Below are 14,314 nucleotides of genomic sequence, written 5' to 3' on the forward strand. Positions count from 1 at the left end.
TATTTATATTTATTGTATTTTTTCAGCAGTTTTGTAAAATTTAGTGTGAGATCATCAATTATGACATGTAAATCATCTATGGGCAAGTTATAGTAATTTACCTCATCAAGTTGGTCTTCACCAGTCATGAAGCAGATTTGAGCTTCGCATTCTGAGTCATCTTCCTCATCCGAATCATTTTCAAGATCTTCCCAAGATGCCATGAGCACTCTCTTTTTTTCTTTCTTTCCTTTGTCATCCTTCTTAAGTTTCGGACAGTTGTATTTGAGATGTCCAGCCTCCTTGCAATGGTGACATATTACTTTGCTCAAGTCCTTCTTGTACTCCTTTGAGTTTGAGCCCTTGAACTTGCCTTTGTTCCTCATTAGTCTTCTAAGTCTCCTAGCAAAAAACACAAGTTCATCATCTGAAAAACTGTCACTAGACTCACTTTCTTTTGATTCAACTCTTGACTTAAGGCTATTCCCCTTTTCTTTGAGTCTTGGTTTGTGTGTGTGGTTTCATAGGCAAGGAGTTTTTCTCTCAGCTCATCATATGTTATGGGACTTAGATTATTGTTTTCGGCTAAGACAGTGGCCTTCGTTTCCCATTTCTTTGTGAGGCTTCTAAGGATTTTTCTCACTAGAGTTTGTTTTGAGTAGGTTGTACCCATAGCATCAAGGTTGTTGATTATGATTGAGAATCTCTCAAACACTTCATCAATGCTTTCTCCTTCCTTCATGTTGAACATCTCGTACTCTTTTCGCAGCATATCAATCCTCGTTTTCTTGACCTGTTTAGTGCCTTCGTGTGTAACCTGGAGTTTTTCCAGATTTCTTTGGCTGTCTTGCATCTAGACACCTTTCGATACTCTTCAAAGCTGATAGCACAGTGAAGAAGGTTGACGGCTTTAGCATTTAGCTCCACTTTCTTCTTGTCATCATTATTCCATTCAGTTTCTTCTTTTGAAGTCACCACTCCATTGGCACTTATTTTTGTTGGAATTTTGAGACCGCTTACAACAATCTTTCATATGTTATAGACTTATAGTAAATAGATTGGATGAAGATTCGCATCCTCTTTTTTCAGTAGGCATAGTTCTTCCTGTTGAAAAAAAGAGGCCTATTGTTTGACTGGCCTTCTGTTAGAGTGTAGGCAACTATGGTTGTGTCCAACTTATTCACTATTGGACCTTTGCTCCAAGCGGTGAAACTTGATTCTTGAGACCTTGGCTCTGATTACCAATTGAAGGTTGTAAAAGGCTTATAGAAGGGGGATTGAATCTATGACCTTCTTTTACATTTATGAAATAAGCCTTTACTTATAAGCTTTCACTTAGATTCTGTTTGAACTATACAGCGAAAACTTTATGAGACAAGTTTGTTTTGTCTCATAAATATCAGAAAATAGAACATAAAGAAAGAGAAGAAGAATGACACCAACATGTATCCTGGTTCAGTTTTCTTGTGCAATGTAACCTACATCCAGTCTCCACCACAATAGTGGTGGAATTTTCACTATAGTTAAAGTATTACATACACCAATTTCAAAAGATTGACACAAATCTTTTCCTCTCAAGTTCTATCCTATCTTGACTTGGTTATGCTAATACCTAACTCTCCACTCTAAGTGCTAACCCAACTTAGAGAGGGGTACCTCACAGGTACAAGACACAAGGCATATAACGAACCTAAATAAATCTGAAATCACTCTAGGCTTTTCTCTCAAGTGTTTCACTCAGCCTTTTATCACTCATAGGTTTTTTCTTGATTTCTCAGTTTCAGTCTTTTTTCACTCAAGAAATTACAGAAAGATATACATTGAAAATGAAATTATAATCTGTAAAACATGAAGGAGATTGATACTTCAACAGCCTCTATTACTATAAGTTGAACCAGATTTGGTTGACTCTGATTCAGTTTCTCATCTTGGCGGAATACTTCTTTTACTAGAAAACACTGTCCAAGGTTGATTAACTCTTCACAAAAAATCACTTCATAACAAGCTCACAAAATCTGGTTCTCTCTCCTTGTCTTCAGAAAGAAGAAAAATTTTTCTTTTGTACCTCTTTCATTGTTGCTAAGTTGCTTTCTTCCAAGTCAACTCCTTGAGCTGTGTACTTCACCATCTTCCCATTTCACTATTTTCAATTAATCCCTAAATTAAGAATTTTGAATCTGAGCCTTTTTGCTTAACCGAAGACCTCAGGGTAGCATGAAAAAGTCTTTTAGTGGTAAACCCATATCTAAACCCTTGAGTTAGAACTTTGTCTCCAAGAAAAAATTTTGGCCTTTGATTCACACCAATAATTATTAGAAATCACTTTCTCCATTTATCCCATATTGGAGTAGCTGAGAGTTGGAGAAGGAGTGAAGAAAGTAAATTGCATGCAAATGGAAATAAATCACCTTTACCTTCTGACTTAGCTTGAAATAGTTTGATTTGGGTGATTAGACCTTTGCCTTTTGGATTAAACTTTCTCTTTCTTTTCTCTAAGTCTGACCGAAGCATATGTGAAGAGCTTGGAAGGCATTAGCTTGAGTGAAGTACCTTGGGCTTGGATTTTGTTCACTTACTTTTCAACCCATGAGATTTCTTTGTTATTTCTTATTTGGACTTTGTTTGTAAATGTTTCCCACAAGAGTAGATTCAGTTTCTTTGTTTCATTTTGGGCTACTGCTATGTTTACTAATTGTGGCCTGCATCACTTAGTCAAGCATGATCAATAGTAATTGGGTAGTTAACCCCAATAAAAATAATGTTTGTCATCATCAATTAATTTAGTTAATTTCTTAACTCAACAAAAGATAATTCTAATTAGATTATATATACATCCGTGTATGATCAATAAGAATTAATTGATTAACCACTTTATTTTCTCTGTATCTTTTCTCTTAAGTAATGAGACTAGATTGTAAATAATTCATCTCTTCTATCTCTCACCCTTGAGTCACTCTCTTAATTTGTAGACAACTCGAGTACTTTTTGCATTGTGTAATGAGTGTGGAGTTGAGAAACAAGGTTGAGTAGTTTCAATAATCAAAAGAGCATGTTGATCGCATTCGATTGAATTAATTTTTCAAGATTCTGTAATTCTCAATCGATTGTTCATTTTTCTTACGATCCATCATCCATTTTCTTCTTATTTCTTAAACCATGTAGCTTTAGTTAGTTGAATTTAAAGGAAAATCATGTGGGTTGAAATGAATCAAGCAAGTTTTAGTATGAGTTATAAGAAAACTTCATTACCCTCTAAAAGATCACTAAACCCCTTACCTATGCATGTTCCTTTTAAAATGAAGATTCTTAATCTAATTTAGTTATAAGATTTTGGATGAATCCTAATAAATAGAGACCAAAGGGTTGTCATCATTTCTTCTTTTTTAATTTTTTTTACACGTAATCTCTACTTTTAAATATACCAATTAACCCTTTAAATTAATTTTCTTTTTCAGATACATGAACATTAAACAAGACTTAAACATTTTCGGCTATCCCTAATAATACCATAATTCACTAGGCTAAAATCTCTCGAAATGACCACCTAACTAAGGTTTCGATTCATTTCTTCCAACTAAAAAAAACTTGTGTTGAGAGTGTTAATTGTTTCATACATAGGTAAGATAACCTAATTAAACTAGACCAAATTAATAGGACTTTTATCGAGAATAATGCAGACTGTGGTTTAGACTTCAGATTAAAAGATACATGCATTTGGTTTTTGGACGTTAAAAAAGAAATATGTATATTCTCAGTAACATCTATTCTTAGCCATAGTCAAAAAGGTAAGGACATAATCAAACAATAGAACACTTAATTAGTGAAATACACTAAAGCACCTAAGTTTCAAAAATAAAAAATGAAAAATAAAAGGGATATTTCTTTGCAACATCTAATTAGTTATAATTAGGAGTTATTCGCACCTAACGTTTGCAGAATTGATTCACTTTTTTTTTCGGTCCAGTAATCAACTTTATATGTTTCGGTCATGGTCCAGTAATCAACTAAAATTGGTTGCCTCCACAATCCACATCAATGTCATCAGGTAATCATTTTATAAACATTTAGGCTATATATGGGCCAGTTATTAATTGGGCCAAAATATTTGGTAGGAACTGGACCCGCAAATTATTTGTCAGTCTGTATTGGGGTTATTGATAATCTATACTCAAGCCTACGGTCCAACAATACGATAGACTCAAGACTGTGTCAGGTCTCGAGTAGGGTTCTTTGCTTAACCCAAGACCAAAAACAAAAGCTATCTCCTTCCCGGGCTCAATATTGTTAGATCCAAATTACATTGTTAGGCAGATAATAAAAAACATAAGCATTATTTTATCATGGGTTACATTGGTAAGATGGTATGCAAAAATTTACTGAAGGAGGCTAGATAAAGTTTAAAATATCTTTAAATAAAAATATTTGATCTTGTTCATAAATTAGATTATTATATATTAAATTTTTGACAGGTAACATAAATTATAAGTGTTGTCATTATTAAAAAGTATTTTTATATTCTTGAAATTGTTACTTTAGCTTTAACACCAATTCTATAATTTGTTTAAAATAAATTTTTAACAAAAAAATTGTTAGAAAGTTGTTTTACCTTTTTTTATCAATTTTTATAAATTTTATAATATTATTTTTTACTTCTATTTTATTATTATTTTGACATTTTTCTTATTTTTTGTGAATTTAATAATTTTTTTACGAGTTGAATTTTTATTTATAATTTTTATAATTCTTTTAAATTTTTTTATTTTAAGATCTATATTTTAATCTACCGATTTTTATTGATAATTATTCTGTTTTAGTCTAACAATTCTTATTTGTTTTTGAATTTCTTGACTAAAATGTTTTATTTTAAAATTAAGATTTAAAAAATTTATTTTATATTAATTTAAAAAAAATCAGTATCATTTGAATTAATATTAGTTAGAATCATTAATTTTTTATTTATTAATTTAAATAATTTAACTATTTTTTCTCTTAAATATTTTAGTTTACTTATTAATTCAATTTTATTCATAATTTACGTTTTTATTATTAACCCACGTTTAATTTCTTAAAACACGTTTTTTTAATTATGGCTAAATAAACAACTTTAGAAAATTTTATTTTTGCCATCTTTATATGAGTGGTGTCTAAATTTATCTCGTTAACAAAAATAATTAAAAATAAGAATTCTAAATACATTTTTAAAATATTTAAAAATATAATAAAAATAATTAATTTTTTTTCCGATAACAAAAACACTTACAAGCTCCTAACACAAGGACGTGATGAGCACCAAGCCATACACAAAGTTAAGAAGAAACCAAAATAAACAAAAAATTAGATATTAAATATTTATATATTTTTAAATATTAGAAATTAGATTTTAATATTAATTTTTATAAGTATTATTAGAAATATGAGACTTTTTTATTTTTAAAGTTTGATTATTTTACATCAAGTGAATTTATTTTTGTGTATCGAAATTTTTTAAAATAATTAAAAAACTATAGAGATCAATTTTACTCTAATGTTTTGTATGCACCTTATAAATAATTATAAAATATTTCAAAAACAAAAATTTGGACCAAATTGATAAACTACTTACTAAATAGTAAACATAAAAATTGTACGTTACTAATAAAAATAATTATTTTTTTATTATTTTTGTTTTTTTAATTATTCAAAAACTTATTTCTTGCTAATATCTTATAAATTTTTTAATACTATTTTTACCGTTTCTTTCTTTCTTTTTTTTTTTTTTTTGGTTATACACATACTCGTAAACTCATTTACTCATGCACACTAAAAATTCTTTTCAATTACAATTTAGTTACTGTTTGAGAATCAAACCTGATATGACTAATTATAAGACAAATAGTTTTGTCCCTGATACACAAACCTCAACCACTGTTGGAAAGATCCCGAGAACTCAAGCAGCGTCATGATCATGGCGAAGAGCTTCAAGAATGCTGGTGGGAGGATCAAGCCACTCCATATATTTATTCAGACTCCAAACTTCATGTTTTGCATCAAAGCAGCAACATTATTTTCCTTATACAACACTAAGTTAAAATGAATCTCCCATTCTCTTTCAAGTTTAGTAAATGTAAATAAATCTGATAATGTTAAGGAGATAACAATCAAAATCATTCTATTTAATTTAATATTTATAATATATACTAATAAATTATTCTATTGATAATTAATGAATACAAAATAACTAAAATAACGTTAAACTGTTTTAATATTTTATTGTTTTCTAAATATTTTTTATAGGTTTATAGTGTTGTTTCACTTGATTTTTAGTAATTTTGATAGTGTGTCAAATTAAGTTTGTATCAAAATCTCAATTCGGAGAACAGATACAACTCTTCTAAAAAAGAGTAGATTTCGAGAATTACTTAATATTAGTATTGAGAGTAAATTGTGCAATACAATACGATCAATAAAATAAAATCAAAATAAAAGAATAAAAAATGGGATTGAAACTGTTGAAAATGCAAAGAAATTGAATAACAAATGAAAATGAGTAAATTGAAATAAGAAATTTAAATAAAAAAATAAAACAACAATAAAAAAACAAATAATTAAATTAAAGCAACATGAAAAAAGCAAACAGAATTAATTTGAGATTAAAAGAAGTTAGATAATTGAATAAAAAGAAAAGATAATACTAAATGTTAGAAAAGAAAAGAAAACAACAAAATAAATAAAGAAAGAAAATTGACTCCAAATACTCACTTGCATTTGCACTTCATGATTTTTCGTTACGTCGTTAAAATTGAAAATTTTTGCATAACTTTGTGTGATCGTAAAGTGTTTTAATTGAAGTTCCTTAATTTTTTTAAACCTCTCTTATTTATAGACCACAAGAAATAAATTATATTGACACGATCTAGTTTTTTTCTTTTGCTTAGGGTTCTCATGGCCCACGACATTGTCTTGATCACGAAAAATCTTGACTCTCAAATTTGACATCTCACGTTCTCTCTTATTTTAGTCTCTAAGACTGTGTTTGTTTTCGAGAACAGTATAGGACAAGACACTGAAAACAGAATAGGACAAGACACTGATGAACAGAGACACAAAATTTTGTGTTCTTTTATTCTATTTGGTGATAAACTAGAACAAATTATGAAAATCTAATTTATTCTCATTTTTTTTCATTCAAAAAATTTAAGATGAAAAATATAATAATAAAAAATATAATTATGAAAAATTAATAAAAATAATAAAAAAAAATAAGTTGTGTCATTTGTTAGTGTCTCTGTGTCCTTCCTGTTAGGATGGACACAAAATACATTAATTCAGTGTTTCTGGACACATTGTCTCTGTTTATGTCTTCTCTACCAAACACAATTTTGTATTTTTATGTCTCTATCTCAGTGTCATGTTTCTGAACAAATACAACCTAAATTCTATGTCTATATAGCACTTCTGGACAAAATTACATGCAATTAATACATTTTGACTTTAAGAGCAACTCTAATGGGCAGAATTTTGAGTCCCTATTACTGACAAAAGTGGATCCCAACCATTGGAGAAGAAAAAAGAGAGTTCTAGCGTGCTTTCCAAGAGAAGAGAGTCCTTCTAAGTAGGGACTTTCATCATCCAATAATAACTTGCCACGTGGCAAGTTATTATAAAAATAAATAATCATATAAATTTATAATTAATAAATATTTATATTAAATAATTAAATTATAATTAATTTATTAATAATTATAATAATTAATTATATTAAATAATTATATTTTTGTTTAATTTAATTTATATTAATTATCTAATAAAATTATTTAAATAATAATTAATTAAATAATTATATTAAATAATTATATATTTATTTAATTAATAATTTATATTAATTATATTTTTTATATTAAATAATTTTATAAATTAATGTAATTTCAAATTATATATTATGTATTATTTTTATATATGATTTTTTTAATATTAATATTTTTAATAGTGAATTATTTTTGAATTTATAAATTTAAAAAATATTAATGTAAAAAAATAGTAATTATATTAATTTTAATTATTTTAATTAATTAATTAAGTGGGATCCTAATAAAGACTAAAGCTAGTTCTTCCTAATAGAAAGAGAGATATACTTTGAGTTCTTATTTATTATTTATGACGTAAAAATTAATGTAGATTTATTTTTTATGACAGGTGAGTCATAAACAAAAATTGGAATGAGTTCGTACTGGAAATAATCTAAAAACTTCTAATTTGATCCATTTTATAATTAACATTCCACTTCTTTACAACCAAATTTTTATGATAAGTGGAAACTTTTAATATAAATTAACTTTTGTATCGTATCATTTCGACCTGCACAATATTTTGATTATCTCGTAAGTTGATCGACGTTTTTGTTTCTCTATAGTTGAATTTTCTGACCGGTCAACTTTCGTACCAACAAGTGTATGAAAGAGATACGTGATATTCCGAAGTTTGCAAATAATAATAATAATAATAATAATAATAATAATAATAATAATAATAATAATAATAATAATAATAATAATAATAATAATAATAATAATAATAATAATAATGTCCATATAAACCTAAAATAGATAATTACAAGTTACTTCGAAAACGTACACAATAATCAACTTATCATCAGTTATTACGGCAATTGGCAAAACATTCATTTATTGATCCAACTTGTTTAGAATTCCAATTGTGGTTCTACAAATTAAAGGTTCTCAACAATGTCGCTCAAGTGGAAACTTAGAAGAAAGAAAACGATTGAAAACGAAGTGAGACGAAATTTTTTCGATCGATCGGATCCGTAGACAACATATACTTTTGAAAAAAGTCAGCAGTAAACAATTTTATTAAATTTTAGTCAATATATAATTAATAAAAAAATAAATTATTAAATAAAATTTTATGTTATTAAAATTATTATTAATAATTATTTAATAATTATAAATTAAAAAATTACTGGCTTGGTACCACTCCTCATATTTTTGCTTGAAATTAAAATGAGTGCATAAGATTCATCGTTATCCTGAAACAACATGGAATAATAATAGCAATGATAATTACAGATAGACAATAGTGCACGTATGAGTAACGACACCGTCAAAGAAACAAAATCATCTATCTATTTATAGATAACTATCTATATTCGAGTTTTGTTATTAAAAATTTTGTCACACTGAAATTTTATACAAAGACTTTTCTATTTATGGAACGGACCCCAGTCGTATAAAGATAGATAGAATAAACACTTTTTATAATTATTTAACTACAGTTAAAATACGTACTTTAAAAATCTGAGTTAATAATAAAAACGTGATCTATGAATAAAATTAAATTAACAAATAAATTAAAAAATTTAAGATAAAAAATAATAAAATGATCTAAATTAATAGACCTAAATTTATGATGGTAACTATTAATTTAAATGATACTTGATTTTTTAAATTAATGCAAAATAATTTTTTTAATTTTAGTTTTACAATAAATTTTATTCAAGAAATTAAAAAATAAATAAGAATTGTTAAACTAAAAATAGAATAATTAGCAATAAGAATTAATAGATAAAAAATTATTTTTAAAAATAAAAAAAGCTAATAAAAAATTATAAAAACTGTAAATAAAAATTAAACTCGTAAAAAAATATTAAAAATATATGAAACCATTCATAAGTACGATTTTATTCGTAACATTCATTAACGTTGTGATGTTTAGCAGATTTCATTCTGTTAAATACATTTTGTGTACTTATCGCCATAACATAAATCAAATTCTAATCTATACGGAAAATCAACTCTCTGAGTCTAACAATTTTATAAAGAAAATATGAAATAAAAAAATAATAAAAAAAAATCCAAACCAAACGTACCATTACCTTCTAGGATGCAATTGCACGCCTCTAACTACTACCTTATATATGTGCTTCTTTTTGCATGCCTCTTCATCAATCTTCATGCACTGCTGTCTCTATCTCTAACAATAAGGATAGGAATTATCCTTCAATAATGCTTAAAAAATTTAAGGTTAATTTGGCATCCCTTGTCATGCCTTTCAATCCAACTGATCACATGCCATATCTTATCGCCAAAGAAAATATGAGATTACAAACAAATTTAAACTGATATTATTGTGTGCGTACCTTATATATAAGAGAAATATTGAATGATTAATATTTTTCTTTATTTTTGTATTTGGATCAATACTAGTTAATTCTCTTTTTGTTTTCTTAAAGTGTTGACTCTAACATTTTCTATAATGTATCAAGGTTATGAATAATATTGAAGTCGCTTTGCAAACTCTCAATTAAATCTATTTTCTTATCAAGTTTCATAATTTCATTGTATGGCAAATTAAACATGCATGCGTGGTTCTTGCTTAGATTAAAAAAGTAGGAAAAATATAGGTAGATAATAAAAATACTAAATAATATGAATAATGGATATATCGGATGTTCATTTTACCAGGTGTGCGAATGATTATTTTAATATTAAAATTTATGTGAATAATTTAGAGGTATAATGTGTTTTAATTTAATTGATGATTGTTCATGTTATTCAAAAAAATTATTGGTTATCTAACATTTCTCAAAAAAAAAATATTGTACTTTTTATGGCTTAACCTAATCTCATCATGATGTTAATCTAAATGAGCGGTTCTTATGAATTACGTAGCCGAATAGAGTTTTCCAAGTACAAAATACTAAATTACTAATGCCAAAAGTCAAAATGCGAAATATATAGGTTTACAAAATAAATGATACATATAAATTACTCACCAATTAACAAAAATTTCATAAATGAGACTATATTTGGACTAACATGATTTCTTTTACTATGTAATCATTAATGACTACTAATGTTTAAAAAAAGAAAATAATACGTTTCATGAATCTAAAATAACAAAAATCATATACAACTTTTTTTTCAGGAACTAACTTAAATTATAAATACTATTTTTAAGCCTTGATAAATTATATTCGTCAAACAAACCACTTTCCTTTTCTGTAGCTTTTGATTTGTCATAAAATTTCATTTTTATTATTGTTAGTTGTTAGTTCAAGTAGTCCTTCCTATAATTCTTGTTCTTTTTAAGAAAACCAAAAAATGATGTCTTATTATCTCACAGCGTTAGGTATTCTTTATCTATCCATTGATGTCAGTTTTGAATACAAGTACTTTTTTGTTGAATGTCGTTCAAATTTTTCTTGAGAGTATATATATAATATGAGTTACTTGAACGTCGTTGCTTCTTGTACTCAAACATTAACTCGAGATATTTTTTCTACCTTATTTACTTTGAAAAAGTTGAATATTTTGTATCTTTAAATCCATAACTATCTTTTGGGTACGGTAGCTTCTTCAATTTTTAGGGACCAACAAAAAATAGTATAAAAGTATTCATCTATTAATGTATTTTGTTTTTTTGTAGAAGTTGTGTTTGTCTTTTGTGATGATTTTTGTATATGTTTGTGGCCGTTTAGAAGCACCACAAAAAAAAATTTATTTAAAAAAAATCAGGTATTCCATGAGAATTTCAATTATACATAAATATTTTAATATTATTTTTTAATAAACTAGTCCTGATTCTAGAACACTAGATTATTAATCATTTACCATTTTAAAAAAATATTTAAACAAGACAAATTAAAATTAAAAAAAATTAAAATATTATATATTTGAACAAAAGAAATACTTTAAAACAAAATCAGTATAGTACACTACCATGATTTCCAGTCCCATATTAATTACAATAAAACGTACTTATTAGTGGTAAATGCTAAAAGGTTTTTATCCTAAAGCCATATGTTAAAGGACTACTGATCTTGGCTTCAATATGTTCATCTATATTAACTCGACTTTTTTACTTGTTTGGCTTCAATTTGAATATGGAATAATTCACTAAGTTCTTAGATCGATTTTATAAGAAAATACCTACCAACTCTAACTTAAGATCTTTTTCTCTAGTGTTTGCTCGCATCTCTTCAGTCAGCTTCAGAATTGCTTCTTCAACCTGAAACGATATAATAACTAATTGTTCATTGCATCTTTCATTAACGTTTCAAAGTGTTCAAAACATGTTAGATATTTTGTCAGCAAAATTGGAAAAAAGATTGTATCAGAATATAACTGAGCAAATCAGAAAAAGGCATAATTAACAATAACTATGAATTTAACGTAAGTGAAATTATGGATGAGATGTTAAACAACAAGCAATACTCATTTTCAATAAACAAATTAAAGATTCAATGCAACCATGCATATATGTCAACAATCAGTGCCACTTTCCAAAGAATCAATAATGAAAGTGCATGCCTCATCCATGAACTTCATGTAAGAAACTGTGCTAATTCAGAAGTAAGAACATGGTTTATAATGACTTACCTCAAAAAGTGCTTTCCAAACACCTCAACTTTGCTCCTCTAGAAAGGACTTTATAGCTTCAACAAGTAGAGGTATTTTACTATGCCAAGCTTCAAATAACCTTCAGATAAGAATTTTAGGTCAGTTTACACATGATAATTCAATGAATCATCATTTGAGTTTTGATGATGATGATGATGTCACTACCCTTCATCTCACAAGGGACCAATCATAGGCCAAAGCCTGTGTCTCATTTTAAGTAATTTCCACAGTTAGCTCTAAGAGTTAATTGTTATTTTTATGTAGATTATTATTATTATATGTATTTTTTAATGTGACACATATATTACATACATGATCTCACCTATTAAGCACTTAAACTGCATCGCTTGCTAATTTGAATGTGATGTTATAATATTTCTATGAATTGACTACTAATAGCACAAGAGAAGAATAATCCCTTTCAAGTAGTGAGATGTACCATCCTATTGGGGGTGGGGTGGGGTGGGGAGAGATTTTGTCAATGGCTTAAATTTTATTTATAGATTAAATTAAAATTCAAAATAAAAATGTGTAGTTTTTGTAAAGGAAAAATGTTTTTTATACCTATTACATGAATTGAACATCACTTCATCTTCTTGCATATACTTGGATTGACAGGTACACATTGCCTTTTTTTCTACACTTGCAATCCCAGCACAAAACTTCTTCATCTCACGAGCGATGGAGATTAATTTCTTTTCTATCACTTGACCATGAGCTGAGAAATAATTAAAAAGAAGTGATGACAAGAAATTAAAGATACAATGCAACCGTATATGTCAATAAGTAGTATCACTAACTAGAGAATCAATAATAAATGTGACGTGTGCATACAAATATGATTTGCAAGTAATTAAAAAAATTAATAAATAGGTTCTTACTTAATTTACTTACTTTACTTGCTTTCCTTGATAATAGAGGTAGCCATTCAGGATCTCTTATAAAGAAGAGAGCGACAGAAGAAAAATATCTGAAGAGAGTAACAAAATATTTCATTTATTTTTTTTTCTATTAATCAATCGGTAAAGAAACATCATTATGCAATGGATCTATTAAAGTTCTAGCCTGCTACTGCCATGAATGTTGCCCTTCTAAATCATATCACCGTTGTCCTTCATTATTCTATGGTGAAATTTTATGGTGCCTATAATTTGTGTCTAATTTTTGTCTAACTTATTTTTTATGGTAATTTTTGAATATTTAATAATTATTTATTTTTATACTTTTAAAATTAAATATTAATTTTTAACTTTTTTTTATAAGTTAGACAAACACTTTTAGACATTATAACAATCACTTTATTCTATATCTTATGCATCAGCAACTGATTAATTAATTATGCAATATAAATGGATACTAATTATCTCCACATTCCAAGCATATGAAAACTGAGTTAGAACAGTGTGTGGCTTTCTCGGATGAAATAGAATTTGCAGCGACTTGAGAAGGAACTTCACTAACCTCTACACTAGTAGTATCTTCAGATGCTCGTGTTTGAGATTGAAGTTAATGAAAAACATTGTTATTTTTCTTTTCATCTACAAACTTTAGTAATTTTTTTATGCATGTGCTCCTTGGCATGACTGCACACCAACAAACAAAAAATTATTAATATAACTTTATTCAGAATAAACTATATACAGATCTTAGTACTAATATAACTATGGTGAAAAAATTCTCTGCTTGCAAAACTATGGGGTCAGCAACGGTTATATGCATTGATAAAATTGGGACTCTGACTCTCAATAACAATACGGTACGTGTACATTGCAAAGGTGCTGCTGAGATGATACTTGCAATGTATAGTTTTATAGCTTGAGTTTAACTAAAATTTATCATGAACCTAACTAAAATTTGACAAAGCCATACATTCTAATTACATTGATTGTAATGGAACAGGGAAATCTTTTGCATTTATTTACAGAGATCTGAAACAAAGA

The 14,314-nt window shown here is 27.2% G+C and overlaps 1 long non-coding RNA gene across 1 annotated transcript; it reads right to left on the reverse strand.

Moving 5' to 3' along the window:
• Positions 1-11,627: 11,627 nt before the first annotated feature.
• Positions 11,628-12,602, reverse strand: LOC140175479 (uncharacterized). Its single transcript, XR_011866292.1, has 2 exons — positions 12,354-12,602; positions 11,628-11,982 (listed from the first exon to the last, which is right to left on the reverse strand). It is a non-coding gene; the product is annotated as an uncharacterized lncRNA (long non-coding RNA).
• Between the last annotated feature and the right edge of the window lie 1,712 nt (positions 12,603-14,314).

The sequence above is a fragment of the Arachis hypogaea genome, chromosome 10, assembly GCF_003086295.3.
Source record: "Arachis hypogaea cultivar Tifrunner chromosome 10, arahy.Tifrunner.gnm2.J5K5, whole genome shotgun sequence".
Lineage (NCBI taxonomy): Eukaryota > Viridiplantae > Streptophyta > Magnoliopsida > Fabales > Fabaceae > Arachis > Arachis hypogaea.